This window comes from Styela clava, chromosome 11, assembly GCF_964204865.1.
Source record: "Styela clava chromosome 11, kaStyClav1.hap1.2, whole genome shotgun sequence".
Classification (NCBI taxonomy): Eukaryota; Metazoa; Chordata; class Ascidiacea; order Stolidobranchia; family Styelidae; genus Styela; species Styela clava.
The window spans coordinates 18,151,195-18,162,500 of NC_135260.1; positions in this window are offsets into that span (position 1 = coordinate 18,151,195).

Below are 11,306 nucleotides of genomic sequence, written 5' to 3' on the forward strand. Positions count from 1 at the left end.
CGCTCCGACCGGCCCCGCACCGCTCTTTCTTGGCTCATTCGAGTTTACTGTCTTTCGCTCTGACATGCCTTACCTAGGGTTAGGTTAGTATGCTTGCAAGTTTGTACTTCAACTTTTTTCGGCTCGGCTTCTTTGGACGCCGATGCCGGCGACGCAGCACTCTCTCGCCCGCCAGCCACCGAGAGATGTGTGCACTCCGACCGGCCCCGCACGCCGCTCTTTCTTGGCTCATTCGAGTTTACTGTCTTTCGCTCTAACATGCCTTACCTAGGGTTAGGTTAGTATGCTTGCACGTTTGTACTTTAACTTTTTTCGGCTCGGCTTCTTTCGACGCCGATGCCGGCGACGCAGCACTCTCTCATCCGCCAGCCACCGAGAGATGTGTGCGCTCCGACCGGCCCCGCACGCCGCTCTTTCTTGGCTCATTCGAGTTTACTGTCTTTCGCTCTAACATGCCTTACCTAGGGTTAGGTTAGTATGCTTGCACGTTTGTACTTTAACTTTTTTCGGCTCGGCTTCTTTCGACGCCGATGCCGGCGACGCAGCACTCTCTCGCCCGCCAGCCACCGAGAGATGTGTGCGCTCCGACCGGCCCCGCACGCCGCTCTTTCTTGGCTCATTCGAGTTTACTGTCTTTCGCTCTAACATGCCTTAACTAGGGTTAGGTTAGTATGCTTGCACGTTTGTACTTTAACTTTTTTCGGCTCTGCTTCTTTCGACGCCGATGCCGGCGACGCAGCACTCTCTCGCCCGCCAGCCACCAAGAGATGTGTGCGCTCCGACCGGCCCCGCACGCCGCTCTTTCTTGGCTCATTCGAGTTTACTGTCTTTCGCTCTAACATGCCTTACCTAGGGTTAGGTTAGTATGCTTGCACGTTTGTACTTTAACTTTTTTCGGCTCTGCTTCTTTCGACGCCGATGCCGGCGACGCAGCACTCTCTCGCCCGCCAGCCACCGAGAGATGTGTGCGCTCCGACCGGCCCCGCACGCCGCTCTTTCTTGGCTCATTCGAGTTTACTGTCTTTCGCTCTAACATGCCTTACCTAGGGTTAGGTTAGTATGCTTGCACGTTTGTACTTTAACTTTTTTCGGCTCTGGTTCTTTCGACGCCGATGCCGGCGACGCAGCACTCTCTCGCCCGCCAGCCACCGAGAGATGTGTGCGCTCCGACCGGCCCCGCACGCCGCTCTTTCTTGGCTCATTCGAGTTTACTGTCTTTCGCTCTAACATGCCTTACCTAGGGTTAGGTTAGTATGCTTGCACGTTTGTACTTTAACTTTTTTCGGCTCTGCTTCTTTCGACGCCGATGCCGGCGACGCAGCACTCTCTCGCCCGCCAGCCACCGAGAGATGTGTGCGCTCCGACCGGCCCCGCACGCCGCTCTTTTCTTGGCTCATTCGAGTTTACTGTCTTTCGCTCTAACCTGCCTTACCTAGGGTTAGGTTAGTATGCTTGCACGTTTGTACTTTAACTTTTTTCGGCTCGGCTTCTTTCGACGCCGATGCCGGCGACGCAGCACTCTCTCGCCCGCCAGCCACCGAGAGATGTGTGCGCTCCGACCGGCCCCGCACGCCGCTCTTTCTTGGCTCATTCGAGTTTACTGTCTTTCGCTCTAACATGCCTTACCTAGGGTTAGGTTAGTATGCTTGCACGTTTGTACTTTAACTTTTTTCGGCTCTGCTTCTTTCGACGCCGATGCCGGCGACGCAGCACTCTCTCGCCCGCCAGCCACCAAGAGATGTGTGCGCTCCGACCGGCCCCGCACGCCGCTCTTTCTTGGCTCATTCGAGTTTACTGTCTTTCGCTCTAACATGCCTTACCTAGGGTTAGGTTAGTATGCTTGCACGTTTGTACTTTAACTTTTTTCGGCTCTGCTTCTTTCGACGCCGATGCCGGCGACGCAGCACTCTCTCGCCCGCCAGCCACCGAGAGATGTGTGCGCTCCGACCGGCCCCGCACGCCGCTCTTTCTTGGCTCATTCGAGTTTACTGTCTTTCGCTCTAACATGCCTTACCTAGGGTTAGGTTAGTATGCTTGCACGTTTGTACTTTAACTTTTTTCGGCTCTGCTTCTTTCGACGCCGATGCCGGCGACGCAGCACTCTCTCGCCCGCCAGCCACCGAGAGATGTGTGCGCTCCGACCGGCCCCGCACGCCGCTCTTTCTTGGCTCATTCGAGTTTACTGTCTTTCGCTCTAACATGCCTTACCTAGGGTTAGGTTAGTATGCTTGCACGTTTGTACTTTAACTTTTTTCGGCTCTGCTTCTTTCGACGCCGATGCCGGCGACGCAGCACTCTCTCGCCCGCCAGCCACCGAGAGATGTGTGCGCTCCGACCGGCCCCGCACGCCGCTCTTTTCTTGGCTCATTCGAGTTTACTGTCTTTCGCTCTAACCTGCCTTACCTAGGGTTAGGTTAGTATGCTTGCACGTTTGTACTTTAACTTTTTTCGGCTCGGCTTCTTTCGACGCCGATGCCGGCGACGCAGCACTCTCTCGCCCGCCAGCCACCGAGAGATGTGTGCGCTCCGACCGGCCCCGCACGCCGCTCTTTCTTGGCTCATTCGAGTTTACTGTCTTTCGCTCTAACATGCCTTACCTAGGGTTAGGTTAGTATGCTTGCACGTTTGTACTTTAACTTTTTTCGGCTCTGCTTCTTTCGACGCCGATGCCGGCGACGCAGCACTCTCTCGCCCGCCAGCCACCGAGAGATGTGTGCGCTCCGACCGGCCCCGCACGCCGCTCTTTCTTGGCTCATTCGAGTTTACTGTCTTTTGCTCTAACATGCCTTACCTAGGGTTAGGTTAGTATGCTTGCACGTTTGTACTTTAACTTTTTTCGGCTCTGCTTCTTTCGACGCCGATGCCGGCGACGCAGCACTCTCTCGCCCGCCAGCCACCAAGAGATGTGTGCGCTCCGACCGGCCCCGCACGCCGCTCTTTCTTGGCTCATTCGAGTTTACTGTCTTTCGCTCTAACATGCCTTACCTAGGGTTAGGTTAGTATGCTTGCACGTTTGTACTTTAACTTTTTTCGGCTCTGCTTCTTTCGACGCCGATGCCGGCGACGCAGCACTCTCTCGCCCGCCAGCCACCGAGAGATGTGTGCGCTCCGACCGGCCCCGCACGCCGCTCTTTCTTGGCTCATTCGAGTTTACTGTCTTTCGCTCTAACATGCCTTACCTAGGGTTAGGTTAGTATGCTTGCACGTTTGTACTTTAACTTTTTTCGGCTCTGCTTCTTTCGACGCCGATGCCGGCGACGCAGCACTCTCTCGCCCGCCAGCCACCGAGAGATGTGTGCGCTCCGACCGGCCCCGCACGCCGCTCTTTCTTGGCTCATTCGAGTTTACTGTCTTTCGCTCTAACATGCCTTACCTAGGGTTAGGTTAGTATGCTTGCACGTTTGTACTTTAACTTTTTTCGGCTCTGCTTCTTTCGACGCCGATGCCGGCGACGCAGCACTCTCTCGCCCGCCAGCCACCGAGAGATGTGTGCGCTCCGACCGGCCCCGCACGCCGCTCTTTTCTTGGCTCATTCGAGTTTACTGTCTTTCGCTCTAACCTGCCTTACCTAGGGTTAGGTTAGTATGCTTGCACGTTTGTACTTTAACTTTTTTCGGCTCGGCTTCTTTCGACGCCGATGCCGGCGACGCAGCACTCTCTCGCCCGCCAGCCACCGAGAGATGTGTGCGCTCCGACCGGCCCCGCACGCCGCTCTTTCTTGGCTCATTCGAGTTTACTGTCTTTCGCTCTAACATGCCTTACCTAGGGTTAGGTTAGTATGCTTGCACGTTTGTACTTTAACTTTTTTCGGCTCTGCTTCTTTCGACGCCGATGCCGGCGACGCAGCACTCTCTCGCCCGCCAGCCACCGAGAGATGTGTGCGCTCCGACCGGCCCCGCACGCCGCTCTTTCTTGGCTCATTCGAGTTTACTGTCTTTCGCTCTAACATGCCTTACCTAGGGTTAGGTTAGTATGCTTGCACGTTTGTACTTTAACTTTTTTCGGCTCTGCTTCTTTCGACGCCGATGCCGGCGACGCAGCACTCTCTCGCCCGCCAGCCACCGAGAGATGTGTGCGCTCCGACCGGCCCCGCACGCCGCTCTTTCTTGGCTCATTCGAGTTTACTGTCTTTCGCTCTAACATGCCTTACCTAGGGTTAGGTTAGTATGCTTGCACGTTTGTACTTTAACTTTTTTCGGCTCGGCTTCTTTCGACGCCGATGCCGGCGACGCAGCACTCTCTCGCCCGCCAGCCACCGAGAGATGTGTGCGCTCCGACCGGCCCCGCACGCCGCTCTTTCTTGGCTCATTCGAGTTTACTGTCTTTCGCTCTAACATGCCTTACCTAGGGTTAGGTTAGTATGCTTGCACGTTTGTACTTTAACTTTTTTCGGCTCGGCTTCTTTCGACGCCGATGCCGGCGACGCAGCACTCTCTCGCCCGCCAGCCACCGAGAGATGTGTGCGCTCCGACCGGCCCCGCACGCCGCTCTTTCTTGGCTCATTCGAGTTTACTGTCTTTCGCTCTAACATGCCTTACCTAGGGTTAGGTTAGTATGCTTGCACGTTTGTACTTTAACTTTTTTCGGCTCGGCTTCTTTCGACGCCGATGCCGGCGACGCAGCACTCTCTCGCCCGCCAGCCACCGAGAAAAGGGTGCGCTCCGACCGGCCCCGCACCGCTCTTTCTTGGCTCATTCGAGTTTACTGTCTTTCGCTCTGACATGCCTTACCTAGGGTTAGGTTAGTATGCTTGCACGTTTGTACTTTAACTTTTTTCGGCTCGGCTTCTTTCGACGCCGATGCCGGCGACGCAGCACTCTCTCGCCCGCCAGCCACCGAGAAAAGGGTGCGCTCCGACCGGCCCCGCACCGCTCTTTCTTGGCTCATTCGAGTTTACTGTCTTTCGCTCTGACATGCCTTACCTAGGGTTAGGTTAGTATGCTTGCACGTTTGTACTTTAACTTTTTTCGGCTCTGCTTCTTTCGACGCCGATGCTGGCGAATCAGCACTCTCTCGCCCGCCAGCCACCGAGAGATGTGTGCGCTCCGACCGGCCCTGCACGCCGCTCTTTCTTGGCTCATTCGAGTTTACTGTCTTTCGCTCTAACATGCCTTACCTAGGGTTAGGTTAGTATGCTTGCACGTTTGTACTTTAACTTTTTTCGGCTCGGCTCTTTCGACGCCGATGCCGGCGACGCAGCACTCTCTCGCCCGCCAGCCACCGAGAGATGTGTGCGCTCCGACCGGCCGCGCACGCCGCTCTTTCTTGGCTCATTCGAGTTTACTGTCTTTCGCTCTAACATGCCTTACCTAGGGTTAGGTTAGTATGCTTGCACGTTTGTACTTTAACTTTTTTCGGCTCTGCTTCTTTCGACGCCGATGCCGGCGACGCAGCACTCTCTCGCCCGCCAGCCACCGAGAGATGTGTGCGCTCCGACCGGGCCCGCACCGCACGCCGCTCTTTCTTGGCTCATTCGAGTTTACTGTCTTTCGCTCTAACATGCCTCACCTAGGGTTAGGTTAGTATGCTTGCACGTTTGTACTTTAACTTTTTTCGGCTCGGCTTCTTTCGACGCCGATGCCGGCGACGCAGCACTCTCCCGCCCGCCAGCCACCGAGAAAAGTGTGCGCTCCGACCGGCCCCGCACCGCTCTTTCTTGGCTCATTCGAGTTTACTGTCTTTCGCTCTGACATGCCTTACCTAGGGTTAGGTTAGTATGCTTGCAAGTTTGTACTTCAACTTTTTTCGGCTCGGCTTCTTTCGACGCCGATGCCGGCGACGCAGCACTCTCTCGCCCGCCAGCCACCGAGAGATGTGTGCACTCCGACCGGCCCCGCACGCCGCTCTTTCTTGGCTCATTCGAGTTTACTGTCTTTCGCTCTAACATGCCTTACCTAGGGTTAGGTTAGTATGCTTGCACGTTTGTACTTTAACTTTTTTCGGCTCGGCTTCTTTCGACGCCGATGCCGGCGACGCAGCACTCTCTCGCCCGCCAGCCACCGAGAGATGTGTGCACTCCGACCGGCCCCGCACGCCGCTCTTTCTTGGCTCATTCGAGTTTACTGTCTTTCGCTCTGACATGCCTTACCTAGGGTTAGGTTAGTATGCTTGCACGTTTGTACTTTAACTTTTTTCGGCTCTGCTTCTTTCGACGCCGATGCTGGCGAATCAGCACTCTCCCGCCCGCCAGCCACCGAGAGATGTGTGCGCTCCGACCGGCCCTGCACGCCGCTCTTTCTTGGCTCATTCGAGTTTACTGTCTTTCGCTCTAACATGCCTTACCTAGGGTTAGGTTAGTATGCTTGCACGTTTGTACTTTAACTTTTTTCGGCTCGGCTCTTTCGACGCCGATGCCGGCGACGCAGCACTCTCTCGCCCGCCAGCCACCGAGAGATGTGTGCGCTCCGACCGGCCCCGCACGCCGCTCTTTCTTGGCTCATTCGAGTTTACTGTCTTTCGCTCTAACATGCCTTACCTAGGGTTAGGTTAGTATGCTTGCACGTTTGTACTTTAACTTTTTTCGGCTCTGCTTCTTTCGACGCCGATGCCGGCGACGCAGCACTCTCTCGCCCGCCAGCCACCGAGAGATGTGTGCGCTCCGACCGGGCCCGCACCACACGCCGCTCTTTCTTGGCTCATTCGAGTTTACTGTCTTTCGCTCTAACATGCCTCACCTAGGGTTAGGTTAGTATGCTTGCACGTTTGTACTTTAACTTTTTTCGGCTCGGCTTCTTTCGACGCCGATGCCGGCGACGCAGCACTCTCCCGCCCGCCAGCCACCGAGAAAAGTGTGCGCTCCGACCGGCCCCGCACCGCTCTTTCTTGGCTCATTCGAGTTTACTGTCTTTCGCTCTGACATGCCTTACCTAGGGTTAGGTTAGTATGCTTGCAAGTTTGTACTTCAACTTTTTTCGGCTCTGCTTCTTTCGACGCCGATGCCGGCGACGCAGCACTCTCTCGCCCGCCAGCCACCGAGAGATGTGTGCACTCCGACCGGCCCCGCCCGCCGCTCTTTCTTGGCTCATTCGAGTTTACTGTCTTTCGCTCTAACATGCCTTACCTAGGGTTAGGTTAGTATGCTTGCACGTTTGTACTTTAACTTTTTTCGGCTCGGCTTCTTTCGACGCCGATGCCGGCGACGCAGCACTCTCTCGCCCGCCAGCCACCGAGAGATGTGTGCGCTCCGACCGGCCCCGCACGCCGCTCTTTCTTGGCTCATTCGAGTTTACTGTCTTTCGCTCTAACATGCCTTACCTAGGGTTAGGTTAGTATGCTTGCACGTTTGTACTTTAACTTTTTTCGGCTCGGCTTCTTTCGACGCCGATGCCGGCGACGCAGCACTCTCTCGCCCGCCAGCCACCGAGAGATGTGTGCGCTCCGACCGGCCCCGCACGCCGCTCTTTCTTGGCTCATTCGAGTTTACTGTCTTTCGCTCTAACATGCCTTACCTAGGGTTAGGTTAGTATGCTTGCACGTTTGTACTTTAACTTTTTTCGGCTCGGCTTCTTTCGACGCCGATGCCGGCGACGCAGCACTCTCTCGCCCGCCAGCCACCGAGAAAAGGGTGCGCTCCGACCGGCCCCGCACCGCTCTTTCTTGGCTCATTCGAGTTTACTGTCTTTCGCTCTGACATGCCTTATCTAGGGTTAGGTTAGTATGCTTGCACGTTTGTACTTTAACTTTTTTCGGCTCGGCTTCTTTCGACGCCGATGCCGGCGACGCAGCACTCTCTCGCCCGCCAGCCACCGAGAAAAGGGTGCGCTCCGACCGGCCCCGCACCGCTCTTTCTTGGCTCATTCGAGTTTACTGTCTTTCGCTCTGACATGCCTTACCTAGGGTTAGGTTAGTATGCTTGCACGTTTGTACTTTAACTTTTTTCGGCTCGGCTTCTTTCGACGCCGATGCCGGCGACGCAGCACTCTCTCGCCCGCCAGCCACCGAGAGATGTGTGCGCTCCGACCGGCCCCGCCCGCCGCTCTTTCTTGGCTCATTCGAGTTTACTGTCTTTCGCTCTAACATGCCTTACCTAGGGTTAGGATAGTATGCTTGCACGTTTGTACTTTAACTTTTTTCGGCTCTGCTTCTTTCGACGCCGATGCCGGCGACGCAGCACTCTCTCGCCCGCCAGCCACCGAGAGATGTGTGCGCTCCGACCGGCCCCGCACGCCGCTCTTTCTTGGCTCATTCGAGTTTACTGTCTCTCGCTCTAACATGCCTTACCTAGGGTTAGGTTAGTATGCTTGCACGTTTGTACTTAAACTTTTTTCGGCTCTGCTTCTTTCGACGCCGATGCCGGCGACGCAGCACTCTCTCGCCCGCCAGCCACCGAGAGATGTGTGCGCTCCGACCGGCCCCGCACGCCGCTCTTTCTTGGCTCATTCGAGTTTACTGTCTTTCGCTCTAACATGCCTTACCTAGGGTTAGGTTAGTATGCTTGCACGTTTGTACTTTAACTTTTTTCGGCTCGGCTTCTTTCGACGCCGATGCCGGCGACGCAGCACTCTCTCGCCCGCCAGCCACCGAGAGATGTGTGCGCTCCGACCGGCCCCGCACGCCGCTCTTTCTTGGCTCATTCGAGTTTACTGTCTTTCGCTCTAACATGCCTTACCTAGGGTTAGGTTAGTATGCTTGCACGTTTGTACTTTAACTTTTTTCGGCTCGGCTTATTTCGACGCCGATGCCGGCGACGCAGCACTCTCTCGCCCGCCAGCCACCGAGAGATGTGTGCGCTCCGACCGGCCCCGCACGCCGCTGTTTCTTGGCTCATTCGAGTTTACTGTCTTTCGCTCTAACATGCCTTACCTAGGGTTAGGTTAGTATGCTTGCACGTTTGTACTTTAACTTTTTTCGGCTCGGCTTCTTTCGACGCCGATACCGGCGACGCAGCACTCTCTCGCCCGCCAGCCACCGAGAGATGTGTGCGCTCCGACCGGCCCCGCACGCCGCTCTTTCTTGGCTCATTCGAGTTTACTGTCTTTCGCTCTAACATGCCTTACCTAGGGTTAGGTTAGTATGCTTGCACGTTTGTACTTTAACTTTTTTCGGCTCGGCTTCTTTCGACGCCGATGCCGGCGACGCAGCACTCTCTCGCCCGCCAGCCACCGAGAGATGTGTGCGCTCCGACCGGCCCCGCACGCCGCTCTTTCTTGGCTCATTCGAGTTTACTGTCTTTCGCTCTAACATGCCTTACCTAGGGTTAGGTTAGTATGCTTGCACGTTTGTACTTTAACTTTTTTCGGCTCGGCTTCTTTCGACGCCGATGCCGGCGACGCAGCACTCTCTCGCCCGCCAGCCACCGAGAAAAGGGTGCGCTCCGACCGGCCCCGCACCGCTCTTTCTTGGCTCATTCGAGTTTACTGTCTTTCGCTCTGACATGCCTTATCTAGGGTTAGGTTAGTATGCTTGCACGTTTGTACTTTAACTTTTTTCGGCTCGGCTTCTTTCGACGCCGATGCCGGCGACGCAGCACTCTCTCGCCCGCCAGCCACCGAGAAAAGGGTGCGCTCCGACCGGCCCCGCACCGCTCTTTCTTGGCTCATTCGAGTTTACTGTCTTTCGCTCTGACATGCCTTACCTAGGGTTAGGTTAGTATGCTTGCACGTTTGTACTTTAACTTTTTTCGGCTCGGCTTCTTTCGACGCCGATGCCGGCGACGCAGCACTCTCTCGCCCGCCAGCCACCGAGAGATGTGTGCGCTCCGACCGGCCCCGCCCGCCGCTCTTTCTTGGCTCATTCGAGTTTACTGTCTTTCGCTCTAACATGCCTTACCTAGGGTTAGGATAGTATGCTTGCACGTTTGTACTTTAACTTTTTTCGGCTCTGCTTCTTTCGACGCCGATGCCGGCGACGCAGCACTCTCTCGCCCGCCAGCCACCGAGAGATGTGTGCGCTCCGACCGGCCCCGCACGCCGCTCTTTCTTGGCTCATTCGAGTTTACTGTCTCTCGCTCTAACATGCCTTACCTAGGGTTAGGTTAGTATGCTTGCACGTTTGTACTTTAACTTTTTTCGGCTCTGCTTCTTTCGACGCCGATGCCGGCGACGCAGCACTCTCTCGCCCGCCAGCCACCGAGAGATGTGTGCGCTCCGACCGGCCCCGCACGCCGCTCTTTCTTGGCTCATTCGAGTTTACTGTCTTTCGCTCTAACATGCCTTACCTAGGGTTAGGTTAGTATGCTTGCACGTTTGTACTTTAACTTTTTTCGGCTCGGCTTCTTTCGACGCCGATGCCGGCGACGCAGCACTCTCTCGCCCGCCAGCCACCGAGAGATGTGTGCGCTCCGACCGGCCCCGCACGCCGCTCTTTCTTGGCTCATTCGAGTTTACTGTCTTTCGCTCTAACATGCCTTACCTAGGGTTAGGTTAGTATGCTTGCACGTTTGTACTTTAACTTTTTTCGGCTCGGCTTCTTTCGACGCCGATGCCGGCGACGCAGCACTCTCTCGCCCGCCAGCCACCGAGAGATGTGTGCGCTCCGACCGGCCCCGCACGCCGCTGTTTCTTGGCTCATTCGAGTTTACTGTCTTTCGCTCTAACATGCCTTACCTAGGGTTAGGTTAGTATGCTTGCACGTTTGTACTTTAACTTTTTTCGGCTCGGCTTCTTTCGACGCCGATGCCGGCGACGCAGCACTCTCTCGCCCGCCAGCCACCGAGAGATGTGTGCGCTCCGACCGGCCCCGCACGCCGCTCTTTCTTGGCTCATTCGAGTTTACTGTCTTTCGCTCTAACATGCCTTACCTAGGGTTAGGTTAGTATGCTTGCACGTTTGTACTTTAACTTTTTTCGGCTCGGCTTCTTTCGACACCGATGCCGGCGACGCAGCACTCTCTCGCCCACCAGCCACCGAGAGATGTGTGCGCTCCGACCGGCCCCGCACGCCGCTCTTTCTTGGCTCATTCGAGTTTACTGTCTTTCGCTCTAACATGCCTTACCTAGGGTTAGGTTAGTATGCTTGCACGTTTGTACTTTAACTTTTTTCGGCTCGGCTTCTTTCGACGCCGATGCCGGCGACGCAGCACTCTCTCGCCCGCCAGCCACCGAGAAAAGGGTGCGCTCCGACCGGCCCCGCACCGCTCTTTCTTGGCTCATTCGAGTTTACTGTCTTTCGCTCTGACATGCCTTACCTAGGGTTAGGTTAGTATGCTTGCACGTTTGTACTTTAACTTTTTTCGGCTCGGCTTCTTTCGACGCCGATGCCGGCGACGCAGCACTCTCTCGCCCGCCAGCCACCGAGAAAAGGGTGCGCTCCGACCGGCCCCGCACCGCTCTTTCTTGGCTCATTCGAGTTTACTGTCTTTCGCTCTGA